At 39.8% G+C, this 18105-nt stretch overlaps 1 protein-coding gene across 2 annotated transcripts in view; it reads right to left on the reverse strand.

Moving 5' to 3' along the window:
• Positions 1–18036, reverse strand: part of CDKAL1 (CDK5 regulatory subunit associated protein 1 like 1) — a 787726-nt gene extending 769690 nt beyond the window's left edge. Inside the window, exon 1 of one of the 2 annotated variants that reach the window (XM_070777644.1) lies at positions 17931–18036. The gene's annotated coding sequence lies outside the window, so the exon portion shown is untranslated. The remainder of the gene's footprint in view (positions 1–17930) is intronic. The other variant, XM_070777643.1, reaches the window with a different exon arrangement.
• Between the last annotated feature and the right edge of the window lie 69 nt (positions 18037–18105).

Consider the following 18105-nt stretch of genomic DNA (forward strand, 5'->3'; position numbering starts at 1 on the left):
ACTAGTCAGAGACTCTCAGCCAGAGAACAGAACAACTCTTACAACCCAACCCTATCAACACATAGCTGATATAATGAGAATTTATTCCCTGAAGGTACAGAGAAATCAGCTTTAAACTGCAACAGCAGGGACTTTCCTGGTGGTCTAGTGGCTAAGTCTCTGTACTCCCAATGCAGGGGGCCAGGTTGGATCCCTGGTCAGGGAACTAGATCCCACATGCCACAACTAAGACCCAGTGCAGCCAAATAAATAAAGTAAGTAAATAAGCTGCAATAGTTAGGAGGGGAGGAAGTAGAGGGAGCATCCAGTTATGGTTAATTTGATTATTCTAAATTTCTCAAAGACCCCCTTGAGTTTGTTGTCTATTCAACCAGAAAGTAAGAACAAAGATCAAAAGAAAAAGGAAGGAAAATAAAGGAAACAAGATATTTTGTCTTCTTGTATTCTTATATTTACCCACTTTAATTTCTCAATAAATTATTTGTAAGGGGGCAAAAAAGGGCTGTTTAGAAAAAAGTCACTTACTAAATAATTAAAGCATTTATTTTCAAAGGATATATTTATGTTATGTGTACATATGGGCAAAATTAATATCCTAAATGAATTTGCTCAAAACAAAACTGTATTCCCTGAAGTTGACTTGTTTTGACAAAATTATGATGTATTATTAGACAAATGACATATAAGTTTATTTAGTTGATTGTTGATTATCTTGGCTAATGGAGGGAAACAATGATGTGGTTAATCCAAAATAATCTAAGGTCATTTATATTGGACTTTGAAAAAAGTGTTTGATATTTAGCAATGAATGTGGATATTTTTAACATGCTAAGATCTTTTTAAAAACTTCAAATAAAGCAACAAAAACACACTGAGTAAAAACTTAGATCATAGCTTAGCCCTGCATATGAAAAAATTTCCAATAAACAGATGTACCAGAAAGTTTCTCAGCTTCATTATCTATCATTTAGCAACGACGTCAGATAGTCATTGTTTTTCTCTGTCCAGAAGAACCTACTCTAATTCTGTGTGGTTCAGGCTGCCATGGACTACTTTCGGCCTCTATTAGTGGAAAGTGACTAAGACCAGTTCAATCAGAACATAGGATTCCTCCAACCACAGTACTGGATTTTACATATAACTGGGCAAGCCCCATCAGGATATCTTATCCTCCCTGGCTGTAAGTTCATGGATGAGCACATGGTAACACAATCCCTTGGTAACAAGAGTCCCCTGCTGCCATTTAACATGACCATGCCCTTCTGGCCCTAATAGATTAATCTAGAGTTGACCTCTGACCAAAATTGGCCCAATCAGAGGTCTTCCCCTATGAAGTCAAAATTGAGACTAAGAGTCCAGTATCAGTTTTGACATCTAACAGAAGAGTTGTTTGTGAAGGAGAATCCATGTGACTATGGGAGATGAGAAAGCTGGTCCAAAGAGAGAGAAAGAGAAGAAAGAAGCATATCAGGCAGATAGCAACAGAGATAAAAATGAAGAGAGAAGTCCTGAGCAGATACAAATGTGAATCTTCATGATAATTTCCTTTGAAGCTAGCTCCAGTTGATTTCTCGTTGTCAATAAAGAGTCCTTACTGATTCTGCAGCCCCTGAACGTAGTTGAGTGTATTGACAGAAAAGGCAGATGAACGTATGGACCCAGTGATGGGGAACTGTAGGATAGATAGAGTAGAAGGACCAAGAAGAAAAGGAAATTAAAGGTACCAGTGAGAACGAAGCTGCAGTGGTTGAAAATGAGAGTCAAATTGGAATGAGAATCCCAAATGGGATAAATCCAACTGGAAGAAGGAAAAGAGCGGAGAGGCTACAGGTCATGGTTAGATGAATTTGTTGCTTTGTGGGAGTCAGGAATCAAGAAGAAAGATGTGGTCTGAGAGAGCGATGTCATAGGTGGAGGAGCCCCAAACTGTAATAAGGTACAGGATATGGTGAGGAGAGTGAGCTGTTGAAAGGAAGTAAGAGTTGGAGTAGAGACTAAGAAACTCTGACAGTAAGAAATGGTATATGTAATTTATGTGCAGAAGTTGCAGAAATTAGGTAGAGGATGTGACCCAAGTGTCAAAACCCTGGTGTATATGTGTTTGTTAGAAATACAGGCAATTGACAGACTCAAAATTATGCTGGAGATTTTAATTCTCCATTGTCAATATGAGAGACTGAGTGAATAAAGTATTGTATAAAAGGTCCTGACATCTTCAAATACAGAATTAATTGATGTTTGTAATAAATTAAATGAGGTGTAAGAATTCTATTTATAGTGCATACATAATGTTCTCCAGGCCATCAGTTGTGATAAAAACAGAAATTAATAACAAAAATATTAAACCAAAAAAAGCCTAGTTACATACAAAAAAATTTAATTCTCCTAAATAGTAGACTTATCAAGCAAAAAGAACACAATAAAAACTTATTTTAAAAAATAAAGTACTTCTCAAAAACTGTAAAAGGCAAGCAAATTCAATATGCTGGGAATTCCCTGGCAGTGCAGTGATTAGGACTCCATGTCTCCACTGTGGGGGTGGGGAGGGGGGAAGAAGTGGGAGACCCAGATTTGAATCCTGATTGGAGAACTAAAATCCCACAAGCCATGCGATGTCACCAAAAAAAATTTTTAAAAAAAGATATTCTTTTAAATTATTTGGTTACTAATAATTAAATAAACATTAAATTAAGATCTTAGATAAGAAAATTTTTAAACCTTGGGTGAAAAAAATATTAAAAGCATAATAAAATAAATTAGAAATTAAAAACACATGACAAAATCAACAGCTGATTTTTCTAAAAGAGACTACTATAACAAGTGACAGATATAACACACTAAAGAGAAAAAACAATAATTAGAAGCTAGAATATAGACATGGCAAGCAAATAAAAAATCACATAAAACTATACATGAAAATAGTATCAAAAGAATTTTTGTAGAAATGAGGAAACGTTCATAAACTTCATTTTTTCAAATACCAGAAAAACCTGAAAGTAACCCAATGTCTTTCAACTAGTAAATAATTGAACTTTAGTACAGACATTTAATGGAATATTATTCAGCAAGAGAAATGAATTCCTTAACACATATAAATATTCTGCATGAAAAAGACATAAATGGTTACATACTACATGATTCTATTTGTATAACATTCTGGAGGTTAAACTATAAAAACAGAAAACATCAACTGACAGGAATTGGGAATAAAGGAAAAGGTGACTGTAAACAGTGAGAGAACATATCAAGGTGTTAAAAAATGTTCAATATCTTAATAATGGTTGTTATATGATTCTGTGCATTTGTCAAAATTCTTAGGATTGCTCACCAAAAATGTTGAATTTTATTGTATGCATATTATACCTCAATAAAACTGGATTACCCTGATGCTGGGAAAGATTGAGGGCAGGAGGAGAAGGGGACGACAGAAGATGAGATGGTTGGATGGCATCACTGACTCAATGGACATGGGTTTGGGTAGAGTCCGGCAATTGGTGATGGACAGGGAGGCCTGGCGTGCTGCAGTTCATGGGGTCACAAAGAGTCAGACACGACTGAGCAACTAAACTGAACTGAACTGAAAACTGGATTTTTAAAAATTTTAATGGACAAAATATTGAAGAATAATTCTGAAAAGAACAGGTAAAAAAGTGCTCTTAGGCTTCCCAGGTGGTGCTAGTGATAAAAGACCTCCTTGTCAATGCAGGAGACATAAGAGATCCCTGGGTGGGGAACAGCCCCTGGAGGAGGGCATGGCAACCCACTTCAGTATTCTTGCCTGGAGAATCCCATGGACAGAGGAGCTTGACGAGCTATAGTCCATATGATCACAAAGAGTCGGAATGACTGAAGCGACAGCATGCATGCACATGCAAAACAATGCTCTTATAAAAGAGTATTCTATAGACCAAAATTAAAATGATATGTTAGTAGCATGAAAACAGAAATCTAGAGCAAAAGAAAAACTTAAAGAAAGCAGCTGTGTTTTGCTGTTGAATCTCTAAGCCGTGTCTGACTCTTTGCAACCATTTGGACTACAGCCCGCCATGCCTCTCTGTCCATAGAATTCTCCAGGCAAGAATACTGGGAGTGGGTTGCCATTTCCTTCTCCAGGGGGGTCTTCCTGACCCAAGGATCAAAAGCTTGTCTCCTGCTTGGTAGGCAAATTCTTTAGCACTGAGCCACCTGGGAAAGCCCAAAGAAACCAGACATAGATATAGACTTAACTATAGGTGATAGTTTACAACCTTTTCCTTTTCCTCTTTTCCTTCCCTTCCCTTGTTTTCCCTCCTTTGCTCTGCCCTGCCTGAACAATTTAGTGAAAAAGTCATTAGACTAGGAGAATGTAATGGGGCAGAACCACTCTGGAAAAGAACTTGGTGGTTTCTTTAAAAACTAGACATCAGATGATCTATAAATTACATTTCTGGACATTGATTCCACAGAAATGAAGACCCATGTTAACACAGAAACATGCTGCTGTCCACAGCAGCTTTATTTGTAATACCGCACACTATTACTGGAAATAACTAACACATCCTTCAACAGGTAAATGGTTCCATGAACAATGGTATCTCCATACTATGGATACTACCTGCCAGGGATGACCCAGGATATCTGTATGGGCCAACACCTGTACCAACCTGGCACAAAGTATCAGAGTATCAGAACTCAGACCGAGTAAGAGTGTCTGCCAAGGGTGAGGGTGGGGTGTCAGATTCCAAGGGTGAGAGGGTGTCTATGACAGGGGAAGAGGCATGGTGGCCATGATGGGAGATTAGTTACATATAAGAGGATCAAGCAAATAATGTATTGGGGATAATGGGAGCCAAGTTTCTCACTAACAAGAGAATGAGAAATATGAAAACAGACAAAATAAGGAGGAACCCTGTGGTACAGGATTTAAATTACAGACGTCAGTGTGAACTCATTTTTAGTATAGAAGTAGATATAGAAGAAAATATAAACAGAATAGCACGTGTATATATGTATGTATATACATTTTAGGTCTATGGGGAATGATGTGTGTGTGAATACACATTAACCAGATTTTCTTAAGTAAAACATGATGTTTAAATCTTTGGATGGTTCATGCTTCAGTCAAAAAATGGATTTAGAGCCTCAAATAATTTCACCCACAACCAATTTCTCCCTCCATGTCTTGACTCTGTCGTTCATTTTGGCCTCATTTTCATTCTCAGACTCTGTCATTAGTTTCCAGGCCAATTTCCAGATTCAAATCCAGAAGAAAAGAAGAAAAAATTACTTTTCAGTCAATAATCTAAAAACAAAAGTCTCATCGCAGACTGTCGGCTCTGACTGGGTGTTGTGCCTCTCCTTAAGGAGTTGCTATGGCACAGGGGCTTCAGTACAATGACTGAGTGGCACTCGCCCCTGGATGCAAGTGTGGAACATGCTCACTCTAAACCACCTGCACTGGTGTGGGACGGGGGGCCTCCACAGAGGCAAATTGGAATGATGACCAAGTACTAGGTAGAAAAATGGATTTTCACTAGTCATTTCATTCCTTTCAGCAGCTCAACATTCCAACACACCCTTCTTTCCATATGCACACCTGAAAACACGTCCACACTTCTATACAGGAATACCATATGCAACCAAAACACAACCACTCCATTCTTAAGACAACTCAAAGACCTGTCTAGTTGCTCCATTGAAATACATGTCTAAGTTCTCTAAGTGATTCCATATAATCTAGCAAAGTCCAAATTAAATGATAAAAATAACTCTTGTGCACGTGCATGCAAGCACACACACACATACACACACACACACACCAACATATGAAATGTATATTAATGGTAATGAGAGACACAAGCTGCTCAGATGGTCAGATCAACTGGTTACCACCCCGTGGCAGCCATGGAAGTGCAACCAGCAGGGTTGCTCTCAAGAAAGCACAAGCTGCTCAGCTGTGAAGAATGCAATTAGCTACCCGCTTCAGCAGCAGCGCCTTCAGGATCCACCCCAGCTTCTTAGCTGAGGCCATGCTCTTCCTGAGCAACTGCCCTCAGGTAGTGGTGAAACTTGATAGACTTATTCATATGTAGCCATCACTCTGACTGCTACAAAACTGTCCATGGCACTGGCTTCATATGATTGCTGTTGTCAACTGAAGGTTTTCCCTACCCAACCTGCTCCCCTTGTATCTTTTACAGACGGTTGTTGTTGTTGTTTAGTCTCTAAGTCATGTCCAACTCTCTGCAACCTCATAGACAGTAGCCCACCTGGCTCCAATGGAGCCTGGGTTGGGTTGCATTTCCTTCTCCAGGGGGTTTTCCTGACTCAGGGATCAAACCTGTATCTCCTGTATTGGCAGGTGGATTCTTTACCACTGAGCCACAAGGGAAGCCCTTACAGACATTACTCCCAATAAATTTTTTTAAAGGAGTGTAAAGCTCTCCCCACCCCCACTCCCCGTCCCTCCCACCCCCGACCCCTGACCAATACACCTTTTTGCACTTCTGACTTCATCAGCATTTGCTTCCTGATAGGCTAGAACCAACACTACACTCTATATCAAGTTTCAAGTTATCTGGGGAAGAGAATCAGAAATAAAAGTGAAGTCATGATCTGTCTTTGCTACCAAGCTTCCATCAACCCTTTTTTGAAAAAGGAAAAAGTATGAAAAAACACATAGTGGTCCCCAGTTCATATAGATCATACACTGCTGGATAGGAATGGCAAGGTCCCCAGTCATGGCGGTGGAGTCAGTTTCTTAATTGGTCAAAATGGTCCCTGTCCTCCATGGCCATTTTCGAGGTGGACATTGGGGAGGATTTCCCTTCACATCTCTTTAGCTACTAATAGTGTGGCAAGAGATTCACATGTGAGATAATCACTAGTCTTTGTTTGCCAGACTTGGAGTTTAGTTAGCTCTTGCTTCTTTGCAATTCTCTGGGCTAACAGCCAAAGCCAGACAACTAGTTGAGTCTAGAACAGGATCTATGGACTTCTGTTTCTTAGCAGCAGGTTTCAGTGCTCTGTTGTTCTTCTATAACCCTTCGTTTAGTGACCTTTCTTTCCACATCTGTCTTGAAAAGTTCAAAATGATGTGCTGGGGTAGGTAGGTGAGGTTATTCTGCTCCAGGCCTATATTCCATCCACTCTTTTGTAAACAGTACTTGCTCAGTTTCTCAGGCAGAGTACTTTTTGCAAGGTGGTTAGATTGAATCTGTGGGGTTAGGAGTGTTTTTAAAATGTTGATGCTAGCTCTTAGATTTCATAATGAATCACTTGCAACCTAAGCCCTCCTTGGAACATAAGAACATAGGCCACAAGAAATAGCCAGTATACTCTAAAATTCTGACATCATTCTACTCCATCCTCTGATGTCCCATCCTTTGTCAATAAACAGTCTGAGTCCCAGGACAAAATACATGATCGTCATTTGATCAGTTATTTACTACTTTACATGAGAGGTTAAGAGTTACCAACTTTCCAGCCCAGGAGAAAGGATTCTTCACTCTTCTTGAAACTACCCTACCCTAGATTTTTCTACAGTTTAGTGTCCTTCTATTATGCATTTCTTCATCATTTAGAACGTCTTTGTCACTGCAAATAACAGAAACTATAATCCAAATTGGATTAAATAAAAATAGGTTATTGGCTTGTTAGTTAAGTCTTGATTAAGATCCCACTTCAATCAAGGTTGGATTGGGAGAAAGGAGAAACAAAATGTCATCAGGAAACACCTTTTCAATTTCTTGTCTTGAGAAGCCTGGGCTTACTCTCTGGCTTCATGAGGTAATGAGATGGCTGCCTGTAGAAACATCTTCCTAAATTCAATTCAATTAAAAAAAAAATTTTAAAGGTGTGCCTTTTAACAATCCCAGCAAAAGTCTCATTTATTTTTATTAGCTTGATTAAGTTGCGTGACTGTCCCTGAACAAATTTACTGTGGCCAGGAAAATGTAATATTCTAATTAGCCAGTCTAAGTTCCATGAATTCTACTTTTTAAATAACAGCTCTATTGAGATAAAGTTCACAAGCCATAAAGTTTATCCCACACCAACGCTTTGGAAGTGGGACATGGAATGAATGCCACCTACAGCACCTGGACTGAAGGTTGGGGAGACAAGGTTTCACAGAATAAAATGAGCATTCTTTTTAAAAGAAGGGTGAATGGCTGCTATCCATCAGAAACTGAGTTTAGGAAGAATGAACTGATTTTCTAAGATTCTCCCCTGATATGTTGACCCTTTGTCCAGTTAACAATGATCCTCTGGGTTGCCTCCAAGACGCAGCACCCTGTGAAACTTGGCTTAAAATACTTTAATCACTGTTTTCTACAGATGTAGAAAAGGTCTTGGTTCCAGTTTATATTCACAACTCTATCTTGCTTTGTGTTTTGCACAAAATTGACACAAAAGTTTTCTAAATGTATATTTAAAACAGTTTGAGTCATACTATTAATTCTGTAGTTCTCCAGCAACATCCTGAAAAGTCTGTAGGGCTGATTGAGAAACGGCTCTATCAGTGCTTCTCAGCCAGAACTCAGTGACACAGCATGGTTCACAGGTGCACTTAACATAAGATAAAGATCAAGAGCCCAGAAATGGAACCAAACAGTCTGGCTTCAAATCCTAGTTATTCCACTTCCTATCTCAATGAGTTTGAGAAAATGGCTTAAACTCCTTGAACTTCAATTTCCTAATTGGTAAACTGAGATAATGATATCCCAAATGACAGCCATGGGAATTGTATAAGAGATGTCCTATGAATAAAGAGAGAGGAGATAACATTCTCTTGAATTCCTCTTATGATCTAGCACATTTGAGTTTAGAAGAAATACTTTGATGACTAAGATCCCAAGAGTCAAGCTATGCCAACAAAATATACTGCCAAACATACATGCAGAGTACATCATGAGAAATGCTGGGTAGAAGAAACATAAGCTGGAATCAAGATTGCCGGGAGAAATATCAATAACCTCAGATATGCAGATGACACCACACTTATGGCAGAAAGTGAAGAGGAACTAAAAAGCCTCTTGATGAAGGTGAAAGAGGAGAGCGAAAAAGTTGGCTTAAAGATCAACATTCAGAAAATGAAGATCATGGCATCTGGTCCCATCACTTCCTGGCAAATGGATGGGGAAACAGTGGAAACAGTGTCAGATTTTATTTTTTGGGGCTCCAAAATCACTGCAGATGGTGATTGCAGCCATGAAATTAAAAGACGCTTACTCCTTGGAAAGAAAGTTATGACCAACCTAGATGGCATATTCAAAAGAAGAGACATTACTTTGCCAACAAAGCTTCATCTAGTCAAGGCTATGGTTTTTCCAGTGGTCATGTATGGATGTGAGAGGTGGACTGTGAAGAAGGCTGAGCGCCGAAGAATTGATGCTTTTGAACTGTGGTGTTGGAGAAGGCTCTTGAGAGTCCCTTGGACTGCAAGGAGATCCAACCAGTCCATTCTGAAGGAGATCAGCCCTGGGATTTCTTTGGAAGGAATGATGCTAAAGCTGAAACTCCAGTACTTTGGCCACCTCATGCGAAGAGTTGACTCATTGGAAAAGACTCTGATTCTGGGAGAGATTGGGGGTGGGAGGAGAAGGGGACGACAGAGGATGAGATGGCTGGATGGCATCACCGACACGATGGACATGAGTTTGAGTAAACTCCGGGAGTTGGGATGGACAGGGAGGCCTGGAGTGCTGCGGTTCATGAAATCGCAAAATGTCGGACACAACTGAGCGACTGAACTGAACTGAACGAGAAAGAAATGGCAATGCACTCCAGTATTCTTGCCTGGAAAATCTCAAGGACAAAGGAGCCTAGTAGGCTACAGTCTTTGGGATTTCGAAAGAGTTGGACATGGTTTCACAACTAAACAACAATAACCTCCACACATGGCAGAGTGAGATCTAGAAAACAAACCTAAGCACCTAACTTTCCTCCTGCCAATTCTTCAGTACTTCCAACTTCTTTTGGAATAAAATCCTACATCCAAACACCTTGCATAAATCAGCCTCTGCCTGCCATCACCCTCTCTTTGTTCCCTATGTTCCAGTCACACTGGCTGTCTTTCTGTTCACTGTCTTCCTGCCTCAGAGCCGGCATACAGGCTGTTCTCTCTGCTTGCAACACTCTTCCATTTCCCACCTTGCTAATCCTGAGTGTTTCTTCCTCACAGAGACCTTGTCTGATTTCTCGATGGAGGTCAAGACGTACTGTTAAACTTTTAGTACCAGGCCTGTTTCAGAGCATTTATTATAATAGTAATGTTAAAATTATGGATGTAATTGGCTGGCTGGCTGCTAGATTATAAACTCATGAGGACAGATAGCTGGTCCTTCTTGTTCACTGCTGTATTCCGAGGGTTGGGCACATAGTTGCTGCTCAATCAGATCAGATCAGATCAGTCGCTCAGTCGTGTCCGACTCTTTGGGACCCCATGAATCGCAGCACCCCAGGCCTCCCTGTCCATCACCAACTCTCGGAGTTCACTCAGACTCACGTCCATCGAGTCAGTGATGCCATCCAGCCATCTCATCCTCTGTCGTCCTCTTCTCCTCTTGCCCCCAATCCCTTCCAGCATCAGGGAGGGAGGGATTTCCAATGAGTCCTTTCCAATGAGTCAACTCTTCGCATGGGGTGGTCAAAGTACTGGAGTTTCAGCCTCAGCATCATTCCTTCCAAAGAAATCCCAGGGCTGATCTCCTTCAGAATGGACTGGTTGGATCTCCTTGCAGTCCAAGGGACTCTCAAGAGTCTTCTCCAACACCACAGTTCAAAAGCATCAATTCTGCGGTGCTTAGCCCTCTTCACAGTCCAACTCTCACATCCATACATGACCACTGGAAAAACCATAGCCTTGACTAGACGAACCTTTATTGGCAAAGTAATGTCTCTGCTTTTGAATATGCTATCTAGGTTGGTCATAACTTTCCTTCCAAGGAGTAAGCGTCTTTTCATTTCATGGCTGCAGTCACCATCTGCAGTGATTTTGGAGCCCAGAAAAATAAAGTCTGACACTGTTTCCACTGTTTCCCCATCTATTAACTTTGATCAAATAAAAAATATATATACTACCTTCTAGGAGGGTTGAATCTTGTTGACTGAGGCCCTTTGTTTTTCTGAGTAGGGTTTGGATATGGGATGTTTGGTAGTCAGGAGCTGAGAGAGAAGTTAAATCTGTGAGGAAGAAGAAAAGAATCGATGTAGTTGGTGCTAAGGGGGTAGAAGGTGCTCTAGTTGGCTCTTCTTGGCTTCCAAGGGCTGATGGTTGGCATTTCTTCATAACTCCATGTTCAGTGATATCATGTTTATAGTGTTAAATCAACTACAATGAGAATATTTACACTACAGCAGTTGGCAACTCTACAAATAAGTCCTTTCTACCCCTGAAAGAGTTGGTTGGTAAACATTTAACACTGGATAAAATATACCAAAGCAGCAAAGAAAGTTGCTTAGAAACAGAGATATGTAAGAGATATATTTGCAGATTATTTTCTTCTCATTCTTCCCATGACATCTTTAGTAAAATCCCTTTTACTCACTCTTGCTTTTATGAATTCTTAAAAGAGCTGAGGACAAGGGTACAACTGCTCTCTAAGTACTGACAAATAGCAGTAATTGTCTTTATCATCCTTCGTAATAACTATAAAAATGGTGCCATTTCTTCCCCATGTGGGTGCTAATGGAGCTGCCCTCCTCAATCAGAGCAGAGTTCTTTTCACCTGCTTCATGGCAAGATGTCAGTTTCAGGGCCCCCCAGTTATGAGAGGCCCTTATTCCATTTGAATCTCATATGAAGAGGAAAGTACTCTCTGAAGTAGTGATATGTAAACTGAAGCCTAGAATAAGAAGCCAGAGGAGAGAGAATATGTGAGGAAGCAAGGAAAAAAAATTCTAGGCAGAGGGGACTGCAGATCCAAAGGCTCCGAAGTAGAAAAAAGGGCCCGTGAAACTGAAATATATGAATGGGAAGAGAGTGGCCTGACAGGAGGGAGACAGAGACCCACTACGCTAGCCCTTCTATACTGTTAGTCCCCAAGAAAGCTTCACTGGTCTCAAGGAACCTGTCAGTGATTACCATCTCAAATTTTCTGATACTCAACATTGACTAAAGCTCAGTTGACAGGTTCAATATTAGTAAAAGTTTGCCTTATGGGTACGGAGTGCATGCTTGTCTCCCACCTGCCAATGCAGGAGACTTAAGAGTCACAGGTTCAATCCCTGGGTTGGAAAGATCCCTGGAGAAGGGCATGGCAACCCAGTATTCTTGCCTGGAGAATCCTGTGGACAGAGGAGTCTGGTGGGCTACAGTCCATAAGATCGCAAGGAGTAGGACATGACTGAGGCAATTTAGCACACACTCACACGCACACATGTGGATTAAGTCAGATGAGCTGAGAGCTAGATTACACTGTTGAAAGGTTTTATGACTTCATGCCACAAAGTGAGGTTAGAGGATGTATGGCAGCCAGTGTCCAAGATGATCTCAAGAGGCTCAACTTTATATATTCCTCTTTCACACTGAATCTGGCTGACTTGAAGAACCACTAGGATATTGAGGAAATGACTGTGTGTGATTTGGAAGGTTAGGACATAAAAAACAGTATAGCTTCCATCTTTTTCTTTCTCAGATCATTCACCCTGGGAAAGCCAGTGGCCATGCGATGAGGACACTCAAGTAGACCTATGAGGGGGTCCACATGGGATGGACTGAGGCCTCCTGCCAAAAGCCAGCACCAACACACTGACCATGAGTGAACCAACATGAAGTGGATACTCCAGTCTCAGTCCAGTTCAGAAGACTGCTGCCCTGGCTGACGACTGGAGCTTCATGAGACCCCTCAAGCCAGAACCACCTAACAAAGCTGCTCCCCAATTCCTGACCCACAGAAACTGTATGAGATAATAAATGTTTATTGTTGTTTTGAGCCAATAGGTTCTGGTATTTTACTACGCAGTGATAGATTAAAGCAGACATGAAAAGAAACGACCCTAATAAACTATGCTAAAATAACAGTAACACTGTTAATTAAGGGTATTATCTGTGAGTTTTCACAGGTTACTTAACCTTACTACCTTGTTTTTTCATCTGTCAAAAGGGACTAATGAATAGCATCCATTTTTCAGAATGTCTGTAACATCAACTAGAATAATAGATGCAGCTATTTCAAAGAATAAAATGGAATTATATACACATAGTAGAAGCTCCAACTCACTCCAGTATTCTTGCCTGGAGAATCCCATGGACAAAGGAGCTGGCAGGCTACAGTCCAAAGGGTTGCAAAGAGTCAGACACGATTGCATGACTACACACACACACAGTGGAAACTTAAGAGATGTCATCTATATTATTATCTGCAGTTATTGTTGTGACTATTTTTTTTAAATTTTAATTTTAACCAAATCTGTTTCTCCTCCTCTGTTGTTTTTTTAAAAATCAGCAAGACAATGATCCAGACAGTTAAAATACCAGAAAACTGGATATTATCCTTGATATTATATTATGCTTTTATTCTTCCTCTTTACATCCAATCATTCATTATGCTCTAATAATAATATCTATAAGTACTTTCAGATAATTTTCTTTATTCCTACTCTCATTGCCTAGTTCAGGCCTCTATCCATCAACTCCCATCTAGACTGTTAAATAGTTTCCTAAATTATTTCCTGCCTCTAATCTTATTCCCCTGGAACTTGTTTTTCACACTGCAGCCTGTGACCTGTCTACAACACAAGTATGATAAAGGCATTCCCTGATGAAACCTTTCCTGGCCTTCTGACAGCTGTACAGCATCCAGTCTCCTTAGCATGACCAGAAAGGCCTGTCAGGACCTGGCTGTTGTCTGTCTCTCCTCTAATGAACACAGTGTAACCAAGAGTTAATTCCCTTGCTGCACTTGATGCCGCTCTTTCAAAGGGTTGATCTTCCCTGGATGCTTGGTGGATCTTGCTTTGTTTCATTTTGTTTTTTCTTTCTTGTTAATGTTTGCTGTGTGGATGTAAATTAAACATCTTATTTCCACACTCCAAAGAGCATGCATGTGTGCTGTCACCCCAGTCGTGTCTGACTCTTTGCGACCCCACGGACTGTAGCCCACCAGGCTCCTCTGTGCATGGGATTCTCCAGGCAAGAATACTGGAGTGGGTTGCCATGCCCTCCTCCAAGAGATTTTCCCGACCCCAGGATTGAACCCACATCGCATGTCTCCTGCATTGACAGAGTGGGTCTTTACCACTAGTACCACCTGGGAAGCCCTCAAATGAGACTCTCTGGTTACCTATCAGTGGATTCAAGTTTGTTTGTTTGTTTTTTAAACAGAAGGTCCTGTCTTTTTTTTTTTTAACTTATGTTTGGCTGCACTGGGTCTTTGTTGCTGCATGTGGGTTTTCTCTGATTGCAGCAAGCAGACTCAGTAATTGTGGTGCATGGGCTTAGTTGCCTCGCAGAATGTGAAATCTTCAAGCTCAGGGATCAAACCCGTGTCCTCTGCACTGGCAGGTGGATTCTTAACCACTGGACCACCAGGGAAGTCCAGTGGGCTTAAGTTTTGATCATGGAAAACTATTTCTGATGATGGCAAGTGAGAGCTGGGTCATGTGGCAACAGGAGTGTTCATTCTCTGACACTTGGGCATAAAAGACTCTGCACAGAAATAAATTATTAAAGAGAACATAGGTGCTTTTTCTACTCAGGACAGGAACTCAGTCCTGGCACAGTGAGATCTGCATCCCTAAACATCTGCTGTCATGCCAGTACCTTCCCTCAAGTCCATGACCTTGAAATGGAAAAAAAAGCAATCCTGTCCAAAGGCCCTAAACATTTGTTAGCTGTGTTCTGTCAATTTCAGAAATGGGTATTGTTTCAGCAGGGAGGTTTCAAGAGGCAGAAACACTAAAGAGAGAGAAAATACAAAATAATACTTGTGACAAATCCTTCCTCTCAAGGTGAATGCAGTAGATTCTTGCATAATGAATATTATTCTCTAAGTGGGCTCAGCATCCATTTTTCTTGCCTGCCTTTGTGAATCTGAAGATTCTTTTATATTAGCTCAACATTTGTAACAACTGTACAGCTGAATAAAATTTTACAATATTATCATTCATATTTCTCTTAAATTTGCATGTATATATGTACATGTTTAGACATAATAGGCATGTCACATGATGCTGATTCTATTGACAATCGGATAATAAAAACTAAATATGTGACTACCTTTTAATGTATTTTATTTTAAAATTAATAACATTTAAATAAATTTTTAAAAATAAGATTAAATTTCAGTTTTAAAAGTAATTTGATTTGAAAATTCAATATTCATTAACTTAAATTTGTAGTTTGTCATTTTAATGATTTAAAACTTTAGAAAAAATAACATTTGAAACCTTATGTATGAAATAATTTTCATATTTTCATACACATTTTCATTAAAATAATTGAAATTTTATACATTTTAAAGATATTTACATTTTTAACCCCTCAGATAATAACTGCTGGTAGAGCACCAATTATGTGAAAATATTGATATAATAATAGTTAGTTTGCTGTTATGGTCAAGAAAAAGAAATGCTATGGATTAAATACATAATCATTTATCAATTACAGATTTTTTTTTTTACACATTTAAGCATGATTGGTCCCTAAACTGACCATCCAGACAGATACAATACTTTTAAAGTCAGACATCTTGAATATTTTGCAAACCATGGCTTTTAATATAATACTAAAAAAATTTTTGTTATGAAGGAGTATTTGTCAAAGTAGAAAGATAATATATTCATAATATACATGCGTATATGTATGTACTTGTTTATATACAGAAAGAGAAATCAAGAAATATTGAGGATGATTTTTGGAGGCACCTTCCTCTTACCTGGGGCCTCTACCTATCTTTTGAAATACAATTCTCTTTACAGAGCAGTGCTCCTGACTTTAATTTGGAATCTTTCACCCTCTACAGTCTTGGCCATAGTCTAAAGTTACCTCTGGCGCCTCCCTTTTTGCTCTCTGACCCAACTATCCATGATAATTCTAACCCTAACCATTCCTTGCCATGCTTAGAAAAAACATCCCCAAGCCTTTATTCTGGGAGCAAACCGTTGGCTAGCACATAGGGAGGGGAGGGAGATCTAGAAGATCCTGCTGTCCCAAGTCAGACCTTTCAGTAATTCCATTTTGATGTATCTAGGCTCTTTTCTTTTTTTCTATGTATGGACAACCGAACTTGGGGTTTCTTTAGGAAAATTCATTCATGCTCTTGAAATATTACTGAAGTGACTTTCTCCTATTTGTGTTTTGCCTACAGTTTCTCCATTTTGTTGCTTTGCTACTGTCATGCTATAAATATTCTATTTTCCATGAATCCCTCAACTCTTTTATCTGCTGCCTAGAGCCCTTCTACATTTCTAGTGTCATTATGAATTACATTTTTAAAAATATCTTTCCTGACGTTCCAATAGGCGTGCACACAGACAGAAAATCATCATGTTTAGTGTATTATCTGAATCCCTGAACATTTACTGACATTTTAAATCTCCTTGCCTGCACTGGTGAGCTTTGGTGATAACAAAATGTTTGAGATCCCCTCTCACATACTGCCATGTCATGCTTCTGTGCCTTTAGTCCTGTTATTTTTTCTTTCTCACTCAGATACACTTCCTGCCTTTCTTCCCCTGGTGAACTCACACACTTGTCCTTTAAAACATAACCCAAGTGATCTTTTTCCAGAAAAGAACCAAGCAGATATATAAATAAGTAAGATTTCTCTGACAACATAGTTTGAATTAAGTACCCCCCTTCTCTAACAGCGCTTCCCAGGTGGCGCAGTTGGTAAAGAATCTGCCAGCCAGTTCAGAAGACACAAGAGATATGGGTTTGGTCCCTCGATCTGGAAAATCCCCTGGAGGAGGACAACCCACTCCAATATTCTCGCCTGGAAAATTCCATGGACAGAGGAGCCTCATGGGCTACAGTCCATGGGGTTACAAAGAGTCAGACATGCCTGAGCACGCGCGCGCGCACACACACACATGCTTCTCTAACATCTGTCTGTGGTTTATCCTTTCATTGGGGTTGCCAGGTAAAATATTTGGGAATCACTTATACTGAAATGTGTTCATCGTTTATCTGAAATTCAAATTTCACCAGGCATCCTGCTTTTGTTTTTATTTTCTAAATTTGGCAACACAATGTATCTCCTCACTTTGTATACTGTATAGACTTTATCTGCTTAAGTGTGTACCTCTCCCTTGGGTACTGGAAGTTCCCTGCAGGAAGGGACCATGTCTTTTTTTTTTTTTTGGTGGAGAGTTGTGGGCTGGTGGGATAAGAACTATATCTTTTTTTAAAATCTCCATATCCCTACTGGCTGATAAACTGTCTGACACACTAGGTTATTAAATTAGTTAAGAGGTTTTGGTTGCAAGTAATACAAAGAACTTAAGCCCAAGTAAGCAGTGACGAATTTATTATAAGAAGAATTTCAGGGCTGGAGGGGGCTGCTGGTCTCAGGAAGCATGTAGAACTCACTGCTCTCTTACTTCAGTTTCTCTTAACCTCTGGAGTTCCTTTTTCTTTAATTGCCATGGCTTCCTCTGCTACTCACTTCATGTGAAAAGTAGCTACACAACATTCCCGAATCGTTTCATCTCCTCTATTCAAGAAATAGACACGAATTTCTCTTAACTTTAATTTCAATTCCTAGAGAAGAGACTTCATTCAATCAGCTGAGTCTAGGAAATGAGGGTCATGTAATATTAATCACAGGGCCCACCAGTGTTGACTCAGTGGTTTGATTTTGGAGGAGGTGCAGACACAATTTTCTACTACATAGATGCTACATTAGTCAAGTTCTCCAGAAAACAGAACCCATAGGATATCCATATAACAGACCAGTCATTTTTTTAAAAAGTCATCTTGTTACTGAGCCCAAGATGGTTCTGCTTACCTCACAACAGGCCAATAAATTGGGAGATGAGTTCTTGGAACAAGGAATAATTATTTTAATCAGAAAGCTAGCAGACTGATAAGTTGGCAGACTAGCCTCTCAAAAAACCAACTTACCTCAGTCAGAATTCAGGCTCCTTTTATATACAAGAGGGGGGAGGGGGCCCCCTGTGCCA

This window comes from Bos indicus, chromosome 23, assembly GCF_029378745.1.
Source record: "Bos indicus isolate NIAB-ARS_2022 breed Sahiwal x Tharparkar chromosome 23, NIAB-ARS_B.indTharparkar_mat_pri_1.0, whole genome shotgun sequence".
In the NCBI taxonomy this organism is placed as follows: Eukaryota; Metazoa; Chordata; class Mammalia; order Artiodactyla; family Bovidae; genus Bos; species Bos indicus.